The sequence below is a fragment of the Phoca vitulina genome, unplaced genomic scaffold, assembly GCF_004348235.1.
Source record: "Phoca vitulina isolate PV1807 unplaced genomic scaffold, GSC_HSeal_1.0 scaffold86, whole genome shotgun sequence".
NCBI classification, from domain to species: domain Eukaryota; kingdom Metazoa; phylum Chordata; class Mammalia; order Carnivora; family Phocidae; genus Phoca; species Phoca vitulina.
Genome location: NW_022589789.1, coordinates 1,174,000 through 1,201,269, shown reverse-complemented (window position 1 = coordinate 1,201,269; position 27,270 = coordinate 1,174,000). Strand labels below are relative to the sequence as shown.

The 27,270-nt window shown below is 37.0% G+C and overlaps 1 pseudogene; it reads right to left on the bottom strand.

Moving 5' to 3' along the window:
* Positions 1–242: 242 nt before the first annotated feature.
* LOC116626383 lies at positions 243–27,270 on the bottom strand (annotated as a pseudogene).

Sequence of the window (27,270 nt, the reverse complement as noted above, 5' to 3'; positions counted from 1 at the left end):
ACGAACACTAGATGGGAGGAACAAGTGTGAAACAAGGATAGGTGGAGAAGCTGGGTTCTCTTCCAGAAGAGGAAGCAGAAGCTCCAGGAAGTAGCTGAGGAGCAATCAAAGACCAGACATGTGACAGAATGAACAGTAGGAAAGACCCGAAAGGAAAGGACAGCTCTGACCTGGAGACCTCTTTCTCTGTCAGAAGGGACCCTGTCCTAACACCACAGCTCACTTCCAGGTCTGTTGTACATTTAAGGTGTATGAGTCACATGTTTCACGCCTAACACACAATGGAAGCTCTGGAACAGGAGATGGACAGCAGAGACTGCCCACTGATCGAAGATGGAGTGCTGCAACACCTCATGTCCTCTTCATCAACACTGTAATCCACAAAAGTGTCGTAAGAAAACTGGTGCTGGCGCTGGATGTGCTCTATGAAGCTGGCGCTGCGGTAGTGGGGGTCTCCCCAGGGCATTGAGGCACATACGGGCAAACCACAGATTTGGTATCGGTGCTATGGGATAACTTGCAGTGTTCCCCTAGTCCTTCTTGATCAAAGTTCTTCTCGGGACAGTAAGGGCAAGGAAAGGTGTGACGGTTTGGGACGTTCCTTGGCTGAAGGGAGGCATCCTTGGTGGTGGCCTTTTCACCTTCCATGATGTAATTCTGGTACTTGGAACAGGTAGCCACGTGTGCCCGGATCTTGGACAGGAAGAAATTTTTACGGCAGCCATGGCAAGAAGTCTCTGTGCTCTCAATGTGCCCCTTGAGCTCCGCGGCTCAGACGCCAGGTGCCAGAGCGCTGCGACACACCCCACAGACAGGCTTCTTCGGCTTCAGACATTCCTGCAGGCATGCAGAGCAGAAGACGTGACCACAGGGCACTTGCACCGGCTTCTTGGACACCTCTAAACAGATGGGACACGTAAAGCGGCCCCGCGGGTCGGCCTCCGCTGTGGGCCCAGCCGGCTGCGAACCACCCTCAGGGTCCTGTGTTGCGCCGCCATCTTGCAGCCCCGCAGCTAGGTATTTTCTTAGTATTTACAATTAAAATTAAGACATATAATGTTAATTTGAGTGTCTTTCTCATCTAGGTAACTATTTTTATTTCTAGAAGAAAATTGGATTCTTCTCTTTATAGGATTTTTTAAAAAAGATTTTATTTATTTATTTGACAGAGACGCAGAGACACAGCGAGAGAGGGAACACAAGCAGGGGGAGTGGGAGAGGGAGAAGCAGGCTTCCCGCTGAGCAGGGAGCCTGATGCGGGGCTCGATCCCAGGACCCTGGGATCATGACCTGAGCCGGAGATGCTTAACGACTGAGTCACCCAGGCACCCCCTCTTTATAGAATTTTGACAAGCTATCTATATACATATTTTATTTTAATTTAATGCACTCTTTCTTATGATACTTGGGGTGCACTTTTTTGTCCTGATAAGTCCATCTTCAGCTCAGGAGATTTTTTCTTTCTTTCTTTCTTTCTTTCTTTCTTTCTTTCTTTCTTTCTTTCTTTCTTTTTCTTTCTTTCTTTCTCTTTCTTTCTTCTTTCTTCTTTTTCTTTTCTTTCTTTCTTCTTTCTTTCTATCTTTCTTTCTTTCTTTCTTCCTCTCTTTCTTTCGATTATTTATTCTCTAACATTTACTCCATTTTCTTCTCCTGATACTTTTAATAAGTCAATATTATATGTTTTAGATCCATATTTCTTGTCTCTTAAGCTCTCTTATGTAGTTTCTATTTTGTTTTCTTTTTAAGTTATGGAAAAATTGCTCAAGATGAGATTCTGAATCACCAATTCAGTTTTCTGAAGCAACTGTTAATGCAATTACAGCCATTTTTTGGTTTTTAAATTTTATCAAGTACATTTTTAAATTCCAAAAGGACTTTCTGGTTCTCTGATGATTCTTTTGGTATAGCAGCCTATTCTTTTGTGGATGTGATAGTCTTTGAAACCAAGATTCATGAGTGTTGTTTAAAAAGTAACTTGTCCTGTCCCTTCATTTTCTGTTTTTTTTTTTAAGTTTTTATTTATATTCCAGTTAGTTAACATACAGTGTTATATTAGTTTCAGTTGTACAATGCAGTGATTCAACACTTCTATATATCACAACAAGTGCCCTCCTTAATCCCCATCACCTATCTCCACACACCTCCCCTCTGGTAACCATCAGTTTGTTCTCTATAGTTAAGAGTCTGTTTCTTGGTTTGCCTCTCTCTCTCTCTTTTTACCCTTTGCTCCTTTGTTTCTTAAATTCCATATAAAGTGAAATCATATGGTATTTGTCTTTCCCTGACTGACTTATTTCACTTAGCATAGTACTCTGTAGCCCCATCCACGTCCTTTCAAATGGCAAGATTTCATTCTTTTTTATGGCTGAGCAATATTCCATTGTGTATACCACATCTTCTTTATCCATTCATCAGTCTATGGACACTTGGGCTGCTTCCATATTTGGCTACTGTAGGTAATGCTACTATAAACATCAGGGTGCATGTTCCTTTTGAATTAGTATATTTGTATTCTTTGCATACATACTTAGTAGTGCAATTGCTAGATCATAGGGTAGTTCTATTTTTTTTAAAGATTATATTTATTTATTTGACACAGAGAGAGAGAGTGTGCACAAGTGGGGGGGGAGGGGCAGAGGCAGAAGCAGGCAGCAGGGAGCCTGATGTGGGGCTCCATCCCAGGGCCCCGGGATCATGACCTGAGCCAAAGGCAGCTGCTTAACCGACTGAGCCACCCAAGCGCCCCAGGGTAGTTCTATTTTTAACTTTTTGAGGAACCTCCACACTGTTTTCCAGAGTGGCTGCACCAATTTGTGTTCCCACCAATAGTGCAATTCCCCTTTCTCCACATCCTCACCAACACCTGCTATTTCTTGTGTCATTGATTTTAGACATTCTGACAGGTGTGAAGTGATATTTCATTATACTTTTGATTTGTATTTCCATGATGATCAGGGATGTTGAGCATCTTTTCATGTGTGTGTTGGCCATCTGTATGTATTCTTTGAAAACATATCTATGTCTTCTGCCCATTTTTTAATTGGATTATTTGGTTTTTCGGTGTTGAGTTTTTTTTTTTGTTTTTTTTTTGTTTTTTTAAAAAGATTTTTATTTATTAATTGAGAGAGATAGTGATAGAGAGAGAGCATGAGAGGGGGAGAGTCAGAGGGAGAAGCAGACTCCCCGCCGAGCAGGGAGCCCGATGCGGGACTCGATTCCGGGACTCCAGGATCATGACCTGAGCCTAAGGCAGTCGCTTAAACAACTGAGCCACCCAGGTGCCCCTTGGTGTTGAGTTTTATAAGTTTGTTATATGTTTCAGATACTAATCCTTTATCAGATATGTCATTTGCAAATATATTCTCCCATTCTGTAGGTTGCCTTTTAGTTTTGTTGGTTGTTTCCTTTACTGTGCAGAAGTTTTTTATTTCGATGTAGTTACAATAGTTTATTTTTGATATTGTTTCCCTTGCCTCAGGATTCATATCTTGTAAGAAGTTGCTGTATGTTCTCTTCTAGGATTTGTATGGTTTCAGGTCTCAGATTTAGGTCTTTAATCTATTTTGAGTTTTATTTTTGTGTATGATGTAAAAAAGTGGTCCAGTTTCATTCTTTTGCATGTGGCTGTCCAGTTTTCCCAACACCATTTGCTGAAGAGACTGTCTTTTTCCCATTGGACGTTCTTTCCTACTTTGTTGAAGATTAATTGACCTTATAATTGTGGGTTCATTTCTGGGTTTTCTACTCTGTTCCATTGATCTATTTTTTGTGTCAGTACCACGCTGTTTTGATCACTACAGCTTTGTAATATAACTTTGGAGTCCAGAATTGTGATGCCTCCAGCTTTCCTTTTCTTTTTTTAAGGTTGCTTTGGCTATTTAGGGTCTTTTGTGGTTCCATACAAATTTTAGGATTGTTCTAGCTCTGTGAAAAATGTGGTTGGCATTTTGATAGGGATTGCATTAAATGTGTAGGTTGTTTTAGATAGTATAGGCATTTTAACAATATTTGTTCTTCCAATCCATGAGCATGGAATGTCTTTCCATTTCTTTGTGTCATCTTCAATTTCTTTCATTGGTATTTTATAGTTTTCAGAGTACAGGTCTTTCACTTCTTTGGTTAGGTTTATTCCTAGGTATCTTATTGTTTTTGGTGCAGTTTTAAATGGTACTGATTTCTTAATTTCTCTTTCTGTTGCTTTCATTATTGGTGCGTAGAGATGTAACAGATTTCTGTACATTGATTTTGTATCCTGCAAGTTTACTGCATTTGTTTATCAGTTCTAACAGTTTTTAAGTGGGGTCTTTTGGGTTTTCCTTTTTTTTTTTAAAGATTTTATTTATTTATTTGAGAGACAGAGAGTGCATGAGTGGGGAGGGCGAGGGGCAGAGGGAGAGGGAGAAGCAGACTCCCCATTGAGCAGGGAGCTGGATGTGGGGCTCCATCTCAGGACCCTGAGATCATAACCTGAGCTGAAACCAACAGTCGGAGGCCTAATGGCCAGTGCCACCCAAGTGCCCTCTTGGGTTTTCCATATAGAGTATCATGTCATGTGCAAATAGTGAAAGTTTTACTTCTTCCTTACTGACTTGGATGCCTTTTATTTCTTTTCATTGTTTGATTGCTGTGGCTAGGACTGCCAGTACAGTGTTCAATAACAGTGGTAAGAATGGATATCCCTGTCTTGTTCTTGACCATAGAGGAAAAGCTCTCAGTTTTTACCCATTGATAATGATATTAGCTCTGGGTTTTTCATATATGACCTTTATCATGTTGAGGTATGTTCCCTCTATATCTGCTTGTTGAGGGACTTATCACGAATGGATGTTGTACCTTGTCAAATGCTTTCTCCACATCTATTGAAATTATCATATGGTTCTAATGTCTTGTTTGTCTACCAGGAGGATTTTTATTGTCTATTTAGTTTGATCACCCTCTTTCAGGTTGCTAGTTTTCCATAAATGACCAAAAGTGTCTTGTTTATTTGTATCTATAGATCGATGATTAGGTTGATCAGTACTAGAGGCCACCAGGAATTTTGCAGATCACTATTAAATTTCCCTTTGAGGATGGAAACTGACTTTTGAGATCTGCATTTAACTCATTCAACAGGTATTTATTGCATATAATAAATTTGTGAGCTACTGTGAGCTAAGCACTGTTCTGGGCAGTTAGGAAACAATAATTAAAAAGAAATAAGTGACAATACCTGGTCATGGGAAAATTATATTCTAGTGGGGAGAGGAGGTCACGGCAATAAACATAGAAAACACAGGTGATAAGTGCTATGGAAAAATATAGAGCAGGGTATGGAGTATTGGAAGTGCTGGCTGGAAAGGGAGGTTGCAACTTTAAGTTGAATAGGGGAATCAGGGTGGGTCTTATTGAGAGGATGACATTTGAGCAAGGACCTGTCCAAAGCAGGTGAAGAAACAAGGCAAGGAGATATCAGATAAAAAGTGTTTCATTCCAAGGAAACAATAGGTGTGATGAGACCAAAGCTGGGATGTGCCTAGAATGTTCCAGGAACAGCAAGGAGGCAACTATGACTGCAGTGATCAGATTGAGGGGAGAAGAATTGGTGATAAGGTCAAGGACTTATACAGAACTAAATAATCTGAGATTTTGTGAACTTTTGCTTTTAGTCTGGTTGAAGTGGAGAGCCATCAGAAGGTTTTGAGTAAAGCAATGACTTAATTTGATTAATATTAAGAAGATTACACTGGCTGCACTGTTGATAATAATAACAAGAGTGCAAGAGTGAAAACAAGAAGACCAGTTAGAGAAGGCTATTACAGTTATCCTAGGGGAACAGCATTGGTGCTCAGGCTAGGTCGTCGCAGAGCCAGCAGTGAGAGGCAGTGGGATTCTAGATGAATTGGAAAACAATTGGATTTGGTGGTATATTCCCTGTGGGGTATGGGAGAAAAATAGGAGTCGAGGATGTCTTCCAGATTTCAGGTCTAAGTGTCAAGAAGGAAGAGTAGCTGTTACTGAGACCTGAGAGAAGGTTTTAGGAAAAGAGCAGGAGTTGAGTTTTGTACATGCTATATTTGAAATACTTGTTAGACATCTGAATACAGACCGACATTTGGATGTGTTCATATGCAGTTCATGGGAGACACCCAGAATAACGATAATAGTTTGTGAGTCACAGGCTTAATGCTGGTATTTAAAGTTATGAATCCACCAAAAAAGTAAGTGTAGATGGAGAAGAAGTCCAAACTCCAAGCTTATAGGTGGCTTTTCCTGGACCTACTGATTGGTGTGTTTCTGTTTAGGCTGTGTGGGAGGGGAGTATGTTGATGGACCACGGACTCCCTCAAGTAAGGAAGTAGGAAGAAAAGCCCCTACAAGTGGAGCACTTTGGGAGGTCTCTCTACCATCTTTGACAGGTTATTGCTCCTTTGGTGACAGAGGTGTGAAAAACCTAAAGTTAGAGAGAGGACTGCCTTGTGTTTCTCTAGTCTTAATGTCCACGCTAGGGGTCCACTGTGACAGGTTTATTTCAGAGGAGCAGTATTGCCAGATGCAACATGACAAACGTCACAGTTGCCCTCTGTGTGCACAGAACATAGCATGAACTCAGCTGTCAGTGCCTTCAGTGGGCTTGCAGAGTTCCACGACATGCTCAAAGTGGGAGGTTTTCTGGAGTTTAGTTAAGAAAATGCATTCATTTAACTTATCTAGAGGTCCCTCCTTGACCTGAATTGGGTCTTAGGCCATTCATCTATATAATTAGGTGTTCTGGCAATATGATCCTTTTTGTTTTTATTTTACAGAAATTATACAGTTTCTGAATCATCAATATAATCTTAATCCATCTGTATTTCCTGTGCTATAATGGATTTCTGTGTGTATGTATGTGTGCGTGTATGCATTTGCACATGCACTTACGTGAGGATGTGAGAGGTACCATTCAATGAGATGTGGGAAAAGTGGAAAGGGGACTGTGGACTTGTCTTGAAGTTGAAGCCATTTAAAAAGTTTCATTGTGTTTTGAGGAAAGATATGTTTAAATTACTCTTTAAAATTTTTCTCTAAAGGCACATGAGATTATAAAATTACCAATCATAAGAGGTCCAAGTAAATATTTAAAATATAAGATATATTTTACTTTTAGTCCTAGATGTTAAAATGTTAATAAAAATACCAAGAAGCCAAAAGTCTCTGGAGTCATTATAGCTACAACTGTGTAAACACCTTGCTTCAAATAATATCAAAGGAAGAGTTAACCTTATTAGATGTAGCTTTATCAGCGAGAGAGCAAAAGGCATGGCCAACAATTGTATCTGAAGATTAAACTGGAGGGATGCTGTCCTTATAAAGGCTACAATTAAATGAAACTTTATTTGGTGAAATTTTCATTTGTAATGCAATATTTCTTCTTACAGTTTACTAATATGGTTTATTTTTTGGATCTATAACCAATTTTGCTGCCCGCATTGTAAAATGAAAAAGCAGTTAAAATGCCAAATTTAGAAAAACAATGCATCTGACCATGGGGACATTCTGACTGATCATATTATTTGTGATGTGGCAGATGCAATAAAGCTGGAGTGGAAAGGAGGCATATAATTTTGTGCATACTAAACAAGAAAAAAAAAGGTGACATAGAAAATCCCTTGCCACTGTGCTTTGATGCCAAATCATAGTACTCAATTTATATTTGAAGTAATTTCCATAATTAACAATCCTGCTCTTTCAAAATAATATATCCTACTTTAGTTGGTTTAGGGAATAAAGTTGAGTTATTTGAAAAAATTTTTTGAAAGAGTTTACTGATAAGACAAAAACAGAAGATATACACTATATATGTACTTAACATACAGAACACAAAGTGGATTGTATTCTTAGTATTTCTATGTCTGAACCACACTGTCAGCCCTAAAATGGAAAGTTTAAGCAGCTGTTTTTAGGTTTGATTAAGGCATTTGTTATATACCTAGCAATATCTTTTGGCACTTCAGTAATTAAGTCCCCTTGGAAAAAAGTCAAATCTAGGCTTCTCCCAATATTTTACTTATTATGTGGTACTTTTAGTGAGTTATTATGAAGGGATGCTGTGTTAGCTACTTTCCATTAGACTCAGCCCGCCCCAATCTGCTCTTCTCTGTCTTGCTATGTACCAGGTGTGCTGGCTTCAATGGACCACACTACCTGAGTGCCTGCCACTGTCAGGTAGTGAGGTGCAGCCAGGGTTAGGGGTCAGCCAGAGGCTAGATGGAGAAAGAGAGAGAAGTGGGGGAGTTTACCTCCTCCTCCCTGTTTCTATGTTTTATACTTGGAAGCAGCCGTGCCACCCCACATGAGTGCAGCTTCTGTCTATCCCTCCTCCAGAGTTCCAGCTCTCACAGGGATCTGGTCACATTATCTGCCACCCACTTCTGCCCCTTCTGCCCGAAGGGTGGTAATAGCTTCCCACGATTGAAAATGTCTGGGTGCCTCAATCCTTTGCAAGTATCCCTGACCCTGTGCTCACCTCTGCAGTTGTCTCATTAAAATCTCTTCAATGGAGTCATCAGAGTGGAATTATTTTCCTGCTGCCACCCTGACTGGCACAAGCATCATAAATGATGCTGATATTGAATGACAGACCAAATAACATGATGTACTTCACAAGTGCTTGCTTTATGATCGAGTCTGTAGGCACTAGAGAGATTTGAATCTATTCCGTGATGACTTCTGCACTGCTCAGTAATAGTAATAGCTTAGTTATTATGACAATTATGAGGTAATGGTCAGGTAGCCCTACATTTTCAGACCAAATTGGGGAAGGATGCCAGTGATAATTATTCCATGTACAGGCAGTAGCTTCATGAAAAAGAGAGACAGTGGCTCTTGACCAATAACCTGACTTCCCCAGTCTGATTGACCATTCTAGTATTCAATCCAGACCCCATTAAAGGAATGTCATATGTCTATTTCAACTTCTGAATTTCTTCCCAGGAAAATTTTAATGCATCATCTAGATAACTAGAAGATGACCATGAAAAAAGTTTCTTCATCAGAGGTGAAATCTCGAGGAGATAGCAAAGGGAAATGAACATTCTATTTATCAGTGAAAATACTTTTGGAAGCTATACTATTTTTGCAGAAGAGCTAAAAATTGGCAGCTACCTCTGGGTCCTGCCTATTTGGTGCAGGAATATCTCTTGAGATTCCTGGATTCCTTTTTCCTAGTACCTAGGCTAGCTTAGTCTATCTTTGCCTCCACAGGCAAATTCCCTGTCCTGGCCTTCTCGCCCTTATGTGTAAGGGAGCTGTTCCTATAGGCTTTGTTTCTTGGGTTCTGTAGTTGGCAGTTTTCTCTTAGATTTGGCTAATGGGAGACACTCGCTCAAAATCAAAGACCCAGAGGAAAGAGGTAGATCTGGATGATCTTCCCTGCTTTCTCCCTTGTCTGTGCCTGTGCCCATGTTCCTCAGTGACAGAAGCTCCTGCTGGGTGTCTCTGCCCTGCAGATGCTCTCACAGGGCTTTGACAACACATTTTCATCTCCCTGCCTTTTCAGACCTCCCGGTGTTAACGCTGTTTCACTGTTCCAAGTCTGGGTGTCTCAATATTCCTTGCCAGATACCTTAACATTTTCTATAACTCTCTGTATAACTCCCTTACTAAAGTACTTTTATTTGAAACATCTGCATTGGATTTCTTTCTGTTCTTTACTCTTTCTTAAATTTGTATTATTTTAGTAGTGTTACCTCTGAAATAATAGGCCATTGGCTTTACTGTTGCAATTTTAGTGAGAACAATGCTTATCATGTCATTTTGAGAATTATGTTAAATAATGCCATTAGAGCAGAAGTAGTAAGCTTAGTAGCATTTACACATAAAAGTTGGGCAGTGGATGTGTTTTTTTGTAATTGGAAAAAAAAAAAACCCAACAAATAAAGCCAAGAATAATCCCAAGGCAACCCTCTCAGTAGCTGAGAACATGCTTAGCAGTTGTGGGTTGAAAAAAATCTTTGTAAATGTCCAGAGTAGAGAAGTCTATTTTGCAAACAATGGTGCAGCATGCAGTTTTACAAGCTGAATCAAAATTAGCTCTCTTCCTGGTTTATAAAAAGACAAAGTATGTGACCCTTTGGATTGATGCTCTAATTTTTTTTATATCTTTTAGTCTAGGCTTTCTCTTTAGTCTAGGTTCTATTTTAATATTACATTTTTAAAAACTACATTGTCATTGCTGAATAGAATTATGTAACAATTTTATATAAATATGTATACAATTATTTAATAAAGATGTTAAAATTTTAATATTTTATTTAGAAAACATATGTAAACATTTACAATAGAGACAGAAACAGAACTGGAAAAATATGGGCAGAGTGCCTTGAAGGGCTGACTGAGAAAGAAAAAAAAAACAAAAAACCAAACCAAACCTCAAAGAAAACAGGATGTGAGTCTTTGGCCAGCAAAGCAAAAGGATAAAGAGAACAGAGAATGATTAAGTTTTAGGGTAAGACAATTTACTTATTCTCTTTTCTCAATAAAATCAATAGAAGCTTAATGGTACTGAACCATGGATTTTAAAAAAGCTAACTTAATGGCCTGAAATGAAAGAGTGGGCCACAGATTCTTGGAAGGTGGCAACAAAGCTGTTAGCAGATCAAGAAATCTGGGAGATGAATTGATTGTAGCAAAGAGGGAAATTCCACAGCAATGTGGGGCATTTTGACAAAACCATTTTAAATAATCAGTTTTGACAGAACTGCACAAAAATGACCCTATCAAAGAGTAAAGTCATGTTTTAAAGTTATATCCCTGCTTCTTGCTCTACCCCCACCCACAAGTCTATGAGTCTCTTTTATTCATTTTTGCATTGTTTACATTTTTTATAAGCAGCTATTGTTTCTTTTAATTTAACTACATTTTATTTATTTTGAAGATTTTAAAACTATTTTTATTATTACCAGTACTAAATTATGTAACTTTTATAATTAAAAAAAGATAATTTTAGAGTTTATAGATTTTTAACAATTTTATTGAGATACAATTCACATACCATAAAATTTACTCTTTTTAAGTGTACAGTTCAGTGATTTTTAGTGTATTACAGATAGGTGCAACTGTTACCATAGTCCATTTTAGAAAATTTTCACTACCTCAAAAAGAAACTCCTTATCCTTTAGTTACTTTTCTGCCATTCCTCTCCCAAGCCCAAAGCAACCACACATCTACTTTTGCACTGTATTTCAATTCTGGAAATTTCATATGAATGGAATCATATGCTATGTGATATTCTGTAACTGGCTTCTTTCACTTAGAATAATGTTTGCAAGGGTCATTCATGTTACAGCATGTATCAGTACTTCGTTACTTTTCACTGTCAAACAATACACCATTGTATGGCAGTTCCACATTTTGTTTATCCACCCAACAGTTGATGGACATTTGGATTGTTTCCACCTTTTGGCTATTATGAATAATGCTATTAAACATTTGTGTACAAGTTTCTGTGTGGACATGTTTTCATTTCTCTTGGGTAAATATCTAGTAGTGGAATTCTAGGTCTTATAGTAACTCTAAGTTTAACCATTTGAGGAATTACCAGAATGTTTTTTAAAGTGTCTCTACCATTTTACATTTCTACCAGCAGTGTATGAGGGAATTCTCTGCATTCGTTTCAGTCCTTGTTATTATTTGACATTTTGATTATAGCTATCCTAGTTTAGATGAAATGGTATAATATTGTTATTTTGATTTGCATTTCCTTGATGACTAATAATGTTGAACATTCTTTCATAGGTTTATTGGTCATTTGTATGTCTTCTCTGGAGAAATGTGTGTTCAGATACTTTGCCCATTTTTATCTGAGTCATTTGTCTTTTTATTATTGAGTTGTAAGAGTTCTTTATATATTCTGGATGCAAAAACCTTTTAAGATATGTAGTTTGTAAACATTTCTTCCCATTCTGAAGATTGTGTTTTCACTTTCTTGACAGTGCTCTTTAAAGCACAAAATCACTTTATTGATAGCATCCTTTAAAGCACAAAAGTTTTTTTTGGGGGGGATGCCTGGGTGGCTCAGTTGGTTAAGCGTCTGCCTTAGGCTCAGGTCATGATCTCAGGGTTCTGAGATTGAGCCCCGAGTTGCCTCAGACTCCCTGCTTAATGGGGAGTCTGCGTCTCCCTCCCCCTCTCCCCTCCCCCTTGCCCCTGCTTGTGCTCTCTCTCTTGCTTTCTCTTAAATAAATAAATAAATAAAAGCTTTAAAAAAATAAAGTAAGGCACAAAAGTTTTTAATTTTGATGAAGTATAATTTGTCTAATTTTTTTCTTTTGTTGCTTGTGCTTTTTGGTGTCATAGCAAAGAAACTAGTTGCCAAATCTGTGGTCATAAAGATTTACCTCTATGTTTTCTGCTAAGAGTTTAAATTTTAGCTTTTACATTTAGGTCTCTGATCCACTTTGAATTAATTTTTATATGTGGTATGAAATAAAACATCTAAGTTAATTCTTTTCACAAGGCTATCAGGTTCTCCATCATCATTTGTTGAAAAGTCTATTCTTTCCCCATAGAACTACCTTTTACCCTTCTCAAAACCAGTTGACCACAGACACATGGGTCTGTGTCTGAACTCTCAATTCTATTCAATTAATCTACATGTCTACCTTTACATTAGTACCACACTCTCTTCATTATTGTTCCTCTGTAGTTAGTTTCAAAATTAAGATATCTGAGTCTTCCAACTTTATCCTTTATTTTCAAGATAGTTTTGCCTATTCTAGGTCACTTGCAATTCCACATGAATTTTATTTATTTATTTATTTATTTATTTATTATAAAACATTTATTCATTTTTTGTTTTTAATTTTATTGTTATGTTAATCACCATACATTACATCATTAGTTTTTGATGTAGTGTTCCATGATTCATTGTTTGTGTATAACACCCAGTGCTCCATGCAGAACGTGCCCTCTTTAATACCCATCACCAGGCTAACCCATGAATTTTAGAATTAGCTTGCCAATTTTCAAAGAAGCCAGCTGGGATTCAGATAGGGATTGCACTGAATTGTAAATCCATTTGGGGAATGTTGCCATCTTAAATTAAATCTTTCAATCTGTGAATGTGAATAACTACCACTTATTTAGATCTTTTAAAATTTCTTTCAACAATGTTCTATGGTTTTCAGAGTGTAAGATTTGGACATCTTTGGTTAAATTTATTCCTAAGTATTTTATTTTTTAAATGCTATTGTAAATGGAATTGTACTCTTAATTTCATTTTCAGATTGTTCATTGCAAATGTATAGAAATGCAATTGACTTTTATATAGATCTTGTATCCTGCAACCTTGCTGAACTCTTTTATTAGTTCTTTTTTTTTTTTAAAGATTTTATTTATTTATTTGACAGAGAGATAGACAGAAGAGCACAAGCAGAGGGAGTGGCAGAGGGAGAGGGAGAAGCAGGCTCTGCACTGAGCAGGGAACCCGATACGGGACTCGATCCCAGGACCCTGAGATCATGACCTGAGCCGAAGGCAGACGCTTAACCATCTGAGCCACCCAGGCGCCCTCTTTTATTAGTTCTAACAGTTTTTAATGTATTCCTTAGAATTGTCGATATCTAGATCATGTCATATGCAAATAGAATGTTTTACTTCTTTCCTTCTGACCTAAATGCATTTTATTTCTTTTTCATTCCTAATTGTCCTTACAAGAACCTTCAGTACAATGTTGAATAGAAGTGGTGAGAGCAGACACCTTGTCTTGTTCCTGATCTTAAGGAAAAAGAACTCAGTTTTTCATCATTAAATATGATGTTAGTTTTTTATAGATGCCCCTTATTACACTGAGAAATTTCACTTGTATTCCTAGTTTGCTGAATATATATGTAAATTTATATTAATAAATATAAATATATATTTATATATAAAATCAGGAAAAGGTGTTGGATATTATCAAATGTATTTTCTGCAACTGTTGATATAATTATACGATTTTGGTTTTTTTAGTTAATTGATAACAATGCTTTGCCTTAATGGATTTTCAGAAGTTTTTTTTTTTTTTTTAAGATTTTATTTATTTATTTGAGAGAGAGAGAATGAGAGAGAGAGAACACCTGAGAGGGGATAGGGTCAGAGGACGAAGCAGACTCCCTGCCGAGCAGGAAGCCCGATGCGGGACTCGATTCAGGGACTCCAGGATCATGACCTGAGCCGAAGGCGGTTGCTTAACCAACTGAGCCACCCAGGCGCCCTGGATTTTCAGAAGTTAAACCAATCTTACATTTTTTGATAAATCCTTTTATGTTACTGGATTTAATTTGCTAATGTTTTGTAAAGGATTTTTGTTTCCATATATATAAGGGATATTGGTCCGTAGTGTGTTTTCTTTGTGATGTCTTTGGTTTTGGTATCAGGGTAATATTGACTTCATAGAATGAGTTGATAAGTATTACCATCTTTTCTATTTTTTGGAAGAGTTTGTGAAGAACAGGTACTAATACTTCTTTAAATGTTTAGTAGAATTCACCCAGGAAGACATCTATATGGACCTAGGATTTTCTATGTGGGTAGGTTTTATTTATTTATTTATTTATTATTCTTAATTCACTCTATTGTTATTGGTCTATTCAGATTGAGTCAGTTTCTGTAGTTTGTGTCTTTATAGGAATTTCTTCTTTCATCTAATTTATTGGTATACAATTGTTTGTAGTATTTCTGTAAAATCCTTTTTTATTTCTGTTGGATGGTGGTTAATTGCCCCTTTTTATTTTTTATTTTAGAAATCTGACTCTTCTCCCTTTTTTCACTCTCATCAATCTAGCTAAAAGTTTGTCCATTTTATTCATCTTTTCAAAGAACCAGATTTTGGTCTTATCAATTTTCTCTATTGGTTTTCTATTCTCTATTTCCTTAATTTCCATTCTATTATTTCCATCTTTGTGCTTGTTTTGGGTTTAGCTTCTTCTTTTTCTGGTGTCTTGAGATGGAAAATTAGGCTATTGATTTGAGATTTTTTTTTTAAATACAGGCACTTACTGCTATAAATTTCCCGCTCAATACTGCTTTAATTACATCCCATAAGTTTTTGTATGTTTTTTTAATTTTCATTTTTTCAAAGCATTTTCTAATTTCTCTTTTTAGGCCTATTGCTTCTTTAAGATTATGTTAATTTCCACATATTTGTGAGTTCTCAAAAATTTTATATTGTTAGTTATAATTTCATTCCATTATGTCAGAAAACATTCTTCTTACTATTTCTATCCTTTAAAATGTATTGGTTCAGATGTCCATCTACAGATGAATGGATAAAAAGATGTGGTACACACACACACACACACACACACACACACACGGGAATATTATTCAGCCATCAGAAAGAATGAAATCTTGCCATTTGTAACGATGTGGATGGAACTAGAGGGTATTATGCTAAGCAAAATAAGTCAGTCAGAGAAATACAACTACCATATGATTTCACTCATATGTGGAATTTAAGAAACAAAACAGATGAACATAGGGGAAGGGAAGGAAAAATAAAATAAGATGAAAACAGAGAGGGAGGCAAACCATAAGAGACTCTTAACTATAGGAAACAAACTGAGGGTTGCTGGAGGGAAGTTGGGTGGGGGGATGAGGTAACTGGGTGATGGACATTAAGAAGGGCACTTGATGTAATGAGCACTGGGTGTTATATGCACCTGATGAATCTCTAAATTCTACCTCTGAAACTAGTAATACACTATATGTTAATTAATTGAATTTAAATAAAAAAAATTTTTAAATGTATTGAGGTGTATTTTATGACCTAGCATATAGTCTGTCCTGGAAAAGTATATTTCCATGTGCACTTAAGGATGATGTATGCTCTACTGCTGTTGGGTAGTGCATTCTATAGATGTCTGTCAGGTCTAGTTTGTTCGTTGTGTTGTTCAAGTGTTCTGTTTCCTTGTTGACCTGCCTAGTTGTTCTATCCATTATTGAAAGTGAAGTATTATTTATTATTTATTAAGTAAATTAATAAACAATTATTTAATAATTATTAATTATTATTGTTGAATTATCTCTCTCCTAATTTTTATCACTTTTTGCTTCATGTATTTTGGTGCACATTTGTTATGTATGTATATATTTCTGGTTTTATATCTTCCTGATGGATTGGCCCTTTTATCATTATGAAATATTCCTCTTTATCTCTAGTAACTTTTTGTTTGTTTTAAAGTATATTTGTCTTAGGATAGCTACTCCAGCTTTCTTGTGGTTGCTATTTGCACAACATATACATTTTCATTCTTTTACTTTTGATCTAATTATATCTTTGAATCTAAAGTGTGTCTTCTGTAGACAGTATATAGTTGGATCTTGTGTTTGTTTGTTTTATCCAATCTGACAATCTCTACCTTTCAACTGGATTGTTTAACCCATTTAAACTTAATGTTATTCTTGATATAGTTGGAGTTTCATGTGTCATTCACTTTTTGTTTTCCATATGTCTCTTTTTTGTTCCTCTATTGCTCTTTTTCTTTTTTTTTTTAAAGATTTTATTTATTTATCTGAGAGAGAGAATGGGAGACAGAGAGCGTGAGAGGGGGAGGGTCAGAGGGAGAAGCAGACTCTCCGCTGAGCAGGGAGCCCGATGTGGGACTCGATCCCCGGACTCCAGAATCATGACCTGAGCCGAAGGCAGTCGCCTAACCAACTGAGCCACCCAGGCGCCCTCTATTGCTCTTTTTCTACTTTCTTTTTCTTTAAGTGAATATTCTCTAATGTAGCATTTTAATTCCTTTAATGATTTTTTTCGATATTTTCAACATTTATTTCCTTAGTGATCACTTTATGGTTTGCCATAAACATATTAACATATAAGAATCAGCTTCAAATTTACACTAACTTAATTCCAACGAAATATAGAAATATTAATTCTATAGAGTTCTATTCCCATCCTTCATTCTGTGATATTTTTATCATAAAAATTACACTTATATAAAAGTTACAAATCCAACATTACATTGTTTTAATTATTGCTTTATATAGGTTTATGTTCTTTAAAGAAGCTAGGAGAAGAAAGGAGAGCAAGTATATACTTATAGCTTTTGTTATATTACCCTTCTTACTTATCATTTCTGGATCTCTTGATTTGTTCTTGTGGATTTGAGTAACTATCTGGAGTGATTCCTTTTAGGCCACTATAGCTTTGCTCCCACCTACTTCCTTTGTGCTATTATTTGCAAATATATCATTTCTATATATTGTAGGCTTGAAAATATATTATATGTATTTTGTTTTATAGAACTGTTTTCTAAGTTAGTTGAGAAAAGAAAAGAAGACATATGCATTTGCATATGTTTTATAATTACACAGTTACCTTTATCAGTTCTCTTTGTTTTTCATGTCTTTACCCTCTGGGATCATTTGCCTTCATCCTGAAGGATTTTCTTCAGTATTTTTGTAGTTTTTTTTTTTTTTTGCAACAAATTCAGTTTATTTTATGTTATTTATTTTATGTTATTTATTTTTTTAAAGATTTTATTTATTTATTTGACAGAGAGAGAGATAGTGAGAGCAGGAACACAAGCAGGGCGAGTGGGAGAGGGAGAAGCAGACTTCCTGTGGAGCAGGGAGCCCGATGCGGGGCTCGATCCAAGGACCCTGGGATCATGACCTGAGCCGAAAGCAGATGCTTAACAACTGAGCCACCCAGGTGCCCCAACAAATTCAGTTTTTTTAATATGGCAATGTCTTTAACTTCATATTTGAAAGATAGCTTTGCTGGATATAGGGTTCTTGGCTGACAGTTTTGTTTTGTTTTTTTGAGGGCTTTGTATATACTATACCACTGCCCCTGGCCTTCATTGATAAGAACTCAGCTATTATTCCTATTGGGTTTCCCTTGTTAGTGATGAGTCACTTTTCTCTTGCTGCTTTCAGGGTTTTTTTCTTGTCTTTGGTTTTGAGCATATTTACTATGCATGAAAGCAAATCACTTTTGTTTGTCCTATTTGGAATTTGTCAAGCTTCCCATATATGTACATTTATGTTTTTTAATAAATTTGGGGATTTTTCAGCCATTAGGTCTTTGAATATTTTTTTCTGCTCCTTTCTTCCCCTCTTCTCTTTCTGATACTTCCATTAAATGCATGTTGGTACCGTTAGTGGCATCCCACATTTTCCTAAGACCTTCTTCATTTTTCTTGATTCTTTTTTTTCCGCCCCCCCTCTCTCTGTTCTTCACATTGCATAATCTCTTTCAATCTATCTTTAAATTTTTGAATTCTTTCTTCTGGAATTCAAATCTGCTGTTGAGCCCTTCTAGGAAATTTTTCATATTTCAGTTATTGTATTTTTAATTTTTTGGAATTTCCATTTGGTTCTTTTAAAATAATTTCCATATCCTTATTGATATTCTTTTTTGAGGCACCATTGTAACCAAACTTCCCTTTACTTCTTTAATCGTGGTTTTCCTTTAATTCTTTGATTATATTTATAATGCTTTGTCAGTTAAATATGACAATACCCGATCAGTCTCACAGAGAGTTTCTATTGCCTGCCTACCCTCCAGTTTAAAGGTAATACCTGTTTTCCTGCATATTTGGACATTTTAGATATTTTAGATCTTATATTGTAGCAGCTCTTGGGCTTTGGGACCTTGTTAATTTATCTGTTCTTTATTAGTTAGTTTGTTTAATGACTGGCTACATTATTGTGGTGAGATCCGTGCCCCACCCCTATCCCTCAGTGTGAAGCCTCTGATGATGTGCCTCAGGGTTACAGTCTTAGTTTTGTCCACAGTCATGTTGGGATGACAGTGTTTTGTTAGGGTTTTCTTTAACTGCCTCTTACCATGACCACACCTTGCTATCTGGTAAGTATTTAAAATACATTCCCACCCCCTGAAAGCTCCTCCCTACTGTGTCTTTCCCCAGTTTGCTCCTGCAAACTACTCAGGTTGTAGTTTAGCTTCTATTGTCAATGAACCACCAACTTCTTCCTAATTGCCATTGCAGCAACCTCTGCTGTTTTTGAGTGTCCTTAGGCTTTAACTTCTTTGCACTCTGTTGCAAGTGAAGTCAGTTCTTTCGGAAGAGAATAGTTTTTTATGGCTTCCCAGGCAAAAATCTCTGAGCCAAGACTTAGGACTTGGGGATGAGACAAGGCCAGGCTTCTCTCTGTGTAGGAACTTAGTGCTCAGTTGCAGGAAGCAGGAAAATATCCTCAGGTCTTCTTGCCTCTTTGGATATAAAACCTCTATCTTTCCTGCTGAGACAGGGCAGTCAAGACTCTAGTGTGTATGTGTATATATCTATATCTATATCTATATCTATATATCTATATAGATACATATTATATGTAGTATATATTTAATGCAAATTAAATATATAAATTATTAATATACATTTTATAATTTTAATAATTTAACATATATTTAATAATTTTGACCAGTTTTTCTGGGGAGTGGGTCTCATGCTGTCATGCCAGAAGTGAAATCTCATTTTTAAAGTGGATTTGCCTCCAGCTGAGCTATTGGTCCTATTCTCCATAGTAAAAGATGTTCTATATATGAACTATATTATTAAGAGAAATGTAATTATAGATTTCTTGTACAACCTGAATGGCTTTTTTGCTTTTATATCATTCTCTCTAATTATATATTGTTGAATATAAAGGAGCAATCTGAGAAGTTGTGATATAGAGCTTTCAAAATATAGATGACTTCTCAGAGAAAAGGCAGATAGTTTGCTCAGAGTGGCTGGTTGTCTGATTTGGGGGTGAGACATTATCATTGAACATGGCTCTCAGTCCTCTGTACTTGGTCTGACCAACCTCTGTCCCATCTCTGAATCTGCATTCTTGACCCACATTTCTTTGCTGATGCCCACCTTACAGGCTGCAGGTCTGAAACAGATAAGGCTCAAGGACAGAATGGCTTTGCACATAAGTTACGAGTATAAAAGCTTATCTTTTAATGTCTTATTTTATTTTTTTAGGTTGTATCAAAATGGTGAGGGTCAAAATAGCCTATGACAATGTCAAAGAGCCGCTGGCATTGAAATGCCTGTAATGGAACCACCAGGTCAAAATTATTACAAATATGTTCCATAGAGAAGAGATTTTTAGCAAACTCTAGACATTGGTGGGATTTAGGTGAGGGAGGGGAAGGATTGAGGAATGTGTACCAGCGAGGTGTTCAGAGAGCCTTGTGAAGAGGATAAATTTCAGGGAATTCAGGCAAGTCTCAGAAAATGAGGAAACTGGGCATGTGTCACCAGTATCACATAATTCAGGGATCCTATCTGGTGAGGTGGTGTGACTTTTATGAGCTAATATAATCCAGGAATTTTCAGTGATTCTTTGCAGTTCAGATTAAATATTAGAATATTGTGGCTTGGTTCTTCTGTTAAGATATTTTTATAAATTTTAAATATTTTCAGGAGGGCTGGAAAAGGAGAATATGTTATTCAATGGAACTACTTGCTATGGACAATTAATGAAAAATAATAATGGGGTGAAACAATATTACTATATTTATTTATTACAAAAAATAAAATACCAGCCAATTGTCTGTGCCAGATTAGAATAAAACTAATGTTAACTCATGAGAATTATTGAATCAAGACAGAAGGCTAAGGCCTTAAGTGTGACACACAGTGCTTTGGGCCATTTGTATTTTCTCACACCACAAATGTCAAGTGCCATTTGGGGGTCAAAACTTCTGAAGGAGAAAAATGCAGAAATACAAAGGTCATATCATTCTTGCTCTCATTAAATTCAGCTGAACTCCATATCCACTTACATTGGATGCTTCAGCAACATTTTATCAACTTAAGTGTGCAGTCTCTCATCTTTCTAGCACTTAAACAAAGATAAATAGTTAGAATTAAGTTAGTTTTTTCTTGGAGATTCTGTTTACAATAAAGAAGGTAGATACACAGTATTCTTAAGACTTTAGCTAGAAATCCATCGATGTTTGGAAAAAAATGTTGTTCCTCAAATATTGGCCATAAATTAAAATAAAAACACTCCCAGTTTATTGTCCAGTGTATACGTACACACATGTACTTGTATGCATATGCATACACATGTATATCGGTACATATGTGTGCACGTTTGTATGTTAGTGAAAATCTAACAGTATCTATCAGATGCCTATTAGTTAATTTATAGCTAAATATCCTTATAGTTTTTTTGTTATGTTTTGCATCCCTTAGTAGCTACATGATAGGTACTATATATAAAAATGTTATTCAGCACTTTGCACTTTGCAGTATGACAACGTGAGGATAAAGGAGAAAGCTAAAAATGCCTGCAATCCATTCAAAATTATTTGTCAAATTGGAATGCCTTGAGTTGGCATGTGGTTCTTTAAAATAATAGGATAATTTTATGAATTATTTTAATGATTAATTCATAGTAAAGTATCAAACATTCTCCTATTCATCATTCTCTCAGTGGTCATTTGTTAATCTATTTTTATATTAAAATAGTGTATGTACAGCATATACTTCATTAGGAAGGGCTTTCAGAGAGTTCTCAGATGAGAATATAGTGAATTCAGGCATTTATTCAGAATGAGACCAGATGTTTTCCCAGGAGTCTTGCATTGCTAATCACAGGCCAATGTCTGCCAGATTTGAGTGTTAGGTCTCAAAAACTAAACACACTGGGCTTAATGCAAATTAAATTAGAATGAGAAAAGTAATTATCCAAGACTTAACCTAACAATGGCCAAGTGAAGAAACTGAGATGACTGTCCTTCATGCAAGGATGTGCTGCTGATCTGCTATTAACAAGGTAAGTTCCTGTGAGATAGTTTTCTTGGGTTGTAGTTGTGAGGGGTAGTGCTGAATTAGCTATGTCTTCTCAGGCTTCCTGTCCCCTTATTCCTAAAGGTACAATTGAGAAAACAGCTGGATGGGCTTAAGGAATAACTTCCTTAACAAAAACTGCATAACAGGAGATATGGCTTAATACATCTACAAAAATAAGCATTGGCCTATGTGCTGAAAATAGTTCTGCTAGGTGGGAGGGCAGGTGGAGGCCATGCTGACAAAATGTAGGGCAATCTTGGTCACACAAATCATGTAGTAGGCCGAAAATATTTTCTGCTTTCCTTTCTCCTCTGACTTTTTTGTTTGTTTGTTTCCATAGGAATTTGGCAGGGAAGGGAGACTGAGGTGAGGGAAGCTGATGATTTACTGCATTTGCTTAACATTGATTCATTTATTTATCTGAGCTAGCACTGATCTCACATCCGAAGATTTACTGCACGGTTGAACAGGGTGGAGAATAATTCAGGGCACTCTGATGAGAACCCATAATAATGTTGAAATCTGAGGCTAGATCTAATTCCCATGTAAATCCTGCTTGCTCTTGACGTTTCTGTGCTGGGGAGATGTGATTTTGTTTGGGTTATATCTGAACTACACTGTATCGTCTGTGTCAGGATTAACTTCATCTGCAAGAAAGCATTAATTCTTAGACTCAGAGGTATAGAATTTTAGAGCTGGAAAAGATACCTGATTTAGGTTCCTGTTTTTATAAATAGGAAACTAAGGGACTCGCTCAAGGTCACACAGCCCATTAACATTTCTCCCTAGATTACACAACAGCTTTTAGTATCTTGGGAGATCACCTTTTAACCACACTGTAAAACACATCAGTTCCGAAATCGCTGAGATTTCTCTGGCTACAGTCCTGATTTGGGCAGCTTCTTCAATGCCTGTCTTTTCTCGAACAATCCCAAACACAATAATAAGCTTTCTGGAATCTTTTAGCCATGCATGAGAGTAGGTACATTTGTGGCAACTGAAAATCTCAAAGGATATAGCTACAGGACTCATCTTGTGATAGTGCAAAAAACATGATATAATTTAAAAAATATTCTGTTTAGCTGAAAACATGGCATATAAGCCGTCTGAGTTTGTTGTGGGAGGTATAAACTCGCTCCTAATGTGGATTTATAAGTGAATAGTTAAGGAGTTGCCAGAAAAGACAATGGTACATGTTTATAATCTTCCCCTGAAATCTTCTGTTCTTCCTCATGCTCATAATAAATTTGAGTGCAGTAGAATTCAGTGGGTACTTCTGTTTCACTTGTTTTATATTAAACAAGTATGTATAGATAGCTTTTTATCTACCTGACACTCATTTTTCCCACATGAGATTTTTTTCCCCACAAGAGTTTAGGCTGAAATGAGGGGCATTTATTTTCCTGAATAACAGAATTTTATAGCAGGAATATATGTTAAAGACCACTTCTACTTCTCTATTTACTATTGGGAAGCTAAGTAACATAGACATAAGACCACTTATCTGGGATGTAGAACTGGGATTAGATTTTCTAGAGTTAGCATGTGCTCTTATTTAGTGTCTTTCTATGTGAAACCATGATTTCATAAGTGAGAATTTAAAAACAAGTTTAGGACAAGTTCTACTGACTTGGGCAAAAACAATCTTTGTTCTTGATCCAACTAGTAAGTTCACATTCAGATATGACCTATAGACATGTTTTCAAAACTGAAAACCTATCTCATTACTCCAATAAAAGGAAAAATATAATTTATATCAATTTGGTATTAGGATAAGATCTTGTAAATATACTTCCAAAGAGACTGGACAAGTATAGAACCAACAGCATGAGCCAGTTTCACTAGGAGAATTACATTTAGACTCTGACTTTTTAGGATTTGCCAGTTGGGTTTGGCTGCCGAATGTACATGGAAAAGCCTTTCAGTATGGGATCATGGGTCGAGATTTAGGGGCCATCTTGCCCTGCCCTCATTTCATAAATGAGAACAATGATTGCTCTTAGAGTGTGGCTTGTCCAAGAACACATAGCCATTTTAGTGGTTTAACAGCAAAACTCATCGATTCAAGCTTTTGACTTCCACTCAGCTGCCAGCCCATGTACTATACTCTTTCCATAGTCAAATATTCCAAGATTCTCAAAAGTATGATCTACCTGAACATGCTCTCAACATAGACATTTTCTTCCTGAACCAAAAGAGCTGTGGCATAACCATGGAGTTCAAAGTAAGTTTGGAACTTGAAATCTATTGGAGCCTCATTCAAATTCCAGACCACTGTCCTTTGTATGCAGTCAGACTGCCTTCTCTGACAAACCCAGCCTTTTAAACAATGTTGAATGTGTTTAATTGCTGTTTAGAATTAGTCAGATTCCTCCATGGAGTATGTAAATCCCGGCAGGTATCTGGAACAAACTACAATTTTTGCTTAATCTAAGCTTTCATTTAAAGTTTTTCTATAAAATATGAATTTGTGAATGGGAGTTGATGGCGAGAGGCAGGGGAGTTACAGGATATTGAATGAGCTGTCACATTACCATAACCTGATTTAGATCCCCAGAAGGCAATTGTGCCTGGAGTTTTCTGGGCTCAAATGCTGATGGGAGAGTTCTACGTAAAGAGGTTATGACAGACTCAGCCTCTGGAGTGACTGTTAGGGCAACGAATTGTGACTGGAGGTGAAATTCATGGGTATGCAAAGGAATGCTTTCAGGGAAGGACATTACTGAGGCAAAGAAGGAGAGTTAAATTTGGAATTTTAAGGGCATAGAAAATTTCAGGATCAGAATAACTTGTAGCAGGTGCACTGAATCATAAATCATGAATTAAAAAAATACTGCCACACGTCAGTCATCACGGTAGAGTAGCTGAGGCGTTGATTAACTGATACCATTTTAGAACTTCTTAGGAGCAAAAGCTTAAATTTCCAATTCCGTGGGCAATGTTTCGCCTAGACTTCACATCTTCAAGCTAAGGGGGCGGGCTGGCCACAAGGTAGTAGTAGATTTCACGTCATTGAACTTAAGCAGCAGTTCGGAAACCTCCTTTGTTAACCGGGAAAAGCTTGCAGTGAACTTTGTAATCTCCCCCACTTTAATTCTATGCTATGATTTTGAGGGGTACAAAGGTGAGTGCCTACTCCCCCGAAAGGGTCACTAATTTTGCTTGGAGAGCATGGCCTGGGCTCAGTGCTGACTCACTGTATCATCTTGGTGAGGCAAATGAGATCCGGAGAAGCAGGGGCTTCACTAAGGTCTTACACATACTGAGGCATGGAGTGAAAAGCTAACGTTGATTGAGGGCTTACTCTATGCCAAGCACTTTTCTAAGTACTTTAAACATATTAACTAATTTAGGTCTCAGGATTCCTCCCTACAGTGTGTACTATTATTATCAGCCCCCATTTTGAAATGAAGGAAGTTTAGATAACTTGCCCAGGCTGCACAGGTAGGATGTGGTGGGTGTGGGGTTTGAACCTAAGCAGTTTTATCGCATAGCTCCTAACTAACTGCATTTAGTGCTGCCAAGTTTCCTGAATCCTTTCCCCTGCATCCAGTTCCTATTGTCTGATAGGGCATCTTTGCCCCTTCCTTCAGGCAAGGAGATCATGGTTCAAATCATATTTGTCTTGTTCTCCCACATTTATAGCATACCCTGGAGATAATGATGTTACTGCAGATATTGCCTTATTAAGTAATTTTTTTTTTGATCTGTTGCTTCAGATAGCTCAGTTTACAAAAGATCTATCATTAACTAGTGGTCAATGTTTTCCCTTAGATTGAACCAAAGATTGATCATGGAAATAGAGGAAGATTCAAGCTTTTGCTCCTAAAATGCTCCACAATGGTACTGTTCCATTAATACCTTAGCTACTGAACTCCATGTGACTGTGGGTTTTTTTATTCATGACTTATGATACAATGTACCCTCTATGCATTATTCTTTCTTTTTAAAAATTTTTAAAAGATTTTATTTATTTATTTGACAGAGAGAGACACAGCAAGAGAGGGAGCACAAGCAGGGGGAGTGGGAGAGGGAGAAGCAGGCTCCCCACTGAGTAGGGAGCCCAATGCGGGGCTCAATCCCAGGATCCTGGGATCATGACCTGAGCCAAAGGCAGACGCTTAACCACTGAGCCACCCAGGCACCCCCGCTATGCATTATTCTGATTCTGAAATTGCCAATGCCCTTAAAATTTCAAGTTTAACTATTTTGAGTCCCAGAATTATTCCATTCTTATCAACTCTCTGGTCAAAAGAAACTCTTGGATTTAAATATAAAGAATAAAAAGTGACAAAAAAGTGGAGTACAAATCCCGGAAGATATTAAAGGTTTTCACGTCCAGACTGTCCATTCTAAGCCATATAACTGATGCCACCGGTAGTTGCTTTTGACCGGTCTTTTGTTGGCAGTCAGAGCCAGCACTAGCCCGTGGTTTTCTGTGGTGTCCAGTCTGCAAATAACTGCATACAACTGTATTATTGAGTAGGTCGTTTTGATCAGATTTTATTTATTCACATTTATTTATTCATTCATTTTCTGAATTCCTAGTATGATGGGTGCAGGAAAGTTCCTACTTGAAGAGTTTGTAGTCTAGCATGACTATGGTACTGTGTAATAATTAGACAAGATTACAAACAAGGAATTATCTCAACAGTTTTCATCAATTAATTATGTAGTTGGAAAAAAATCAAGAGTGTATGAATTACTCAACTTAAGAACAATTGTATCCCAATAGCTCATTTATAAATTGACTATTTGGAACCCAAAACATTTTTTTTTTCCAGGTTGGATCACAGAAATTGCAGCTGAATGACATTTTCCTCTTCATTTAAGTCCTAGTAGCAGCGAGGAAGAGGATGGTAAGAAAACAGAAAGGAAACAGAAAGGAGGAGGGTAAGAAAGAGAGTAAGCAGGAAAGCAGTGGAAAATGCTGGCAGTAACATGATCTGACCCTGACCCGGGCAAGTTCCTTTATCTCTGTGAGCCTCAGTTTCCTTATCTGTAAAAGAAATAATGTTACGTAACTCTCAAAAGCATGAAGCATCTGGCAAAGTGGCCAGTACCTGCTTTCTTGGGTAGGAACTTTCTGCAACTCCTCCACTTTCTAGTGCCCTAATTTACAGACTTCTAAACTTCTCCATCAACATTAGCCAAAATTAGCACATTCTCTCAAATTATCTTTCACCGAAATTACCTGCCTTTCCTTTCGAGCTGTTCAAAACTCTGATTAACTCAGGATTGTTGATCTTGGCTGGGTGTTAGGAGGAAAACAACGAATTCACACAAATGCATGAAGGCTTGACAGTCTCTGAAATCTCCTCAAGTTAGTTGCATTAAAAAAAAACAAAAAAAAAAAAACCCTGCTTATTATCCAGAAAGCATGTCTCAGTGATGCGATTTCAGTCAGCATGCCAAAGTGAAGTCAAAACTTCAGGCACAGTAGGGGAAAGATATTTTTGGGCTGGTGAAGGTCAGCTCATTCTGCGTACCTGTCCCTGGTCAGCTCCAT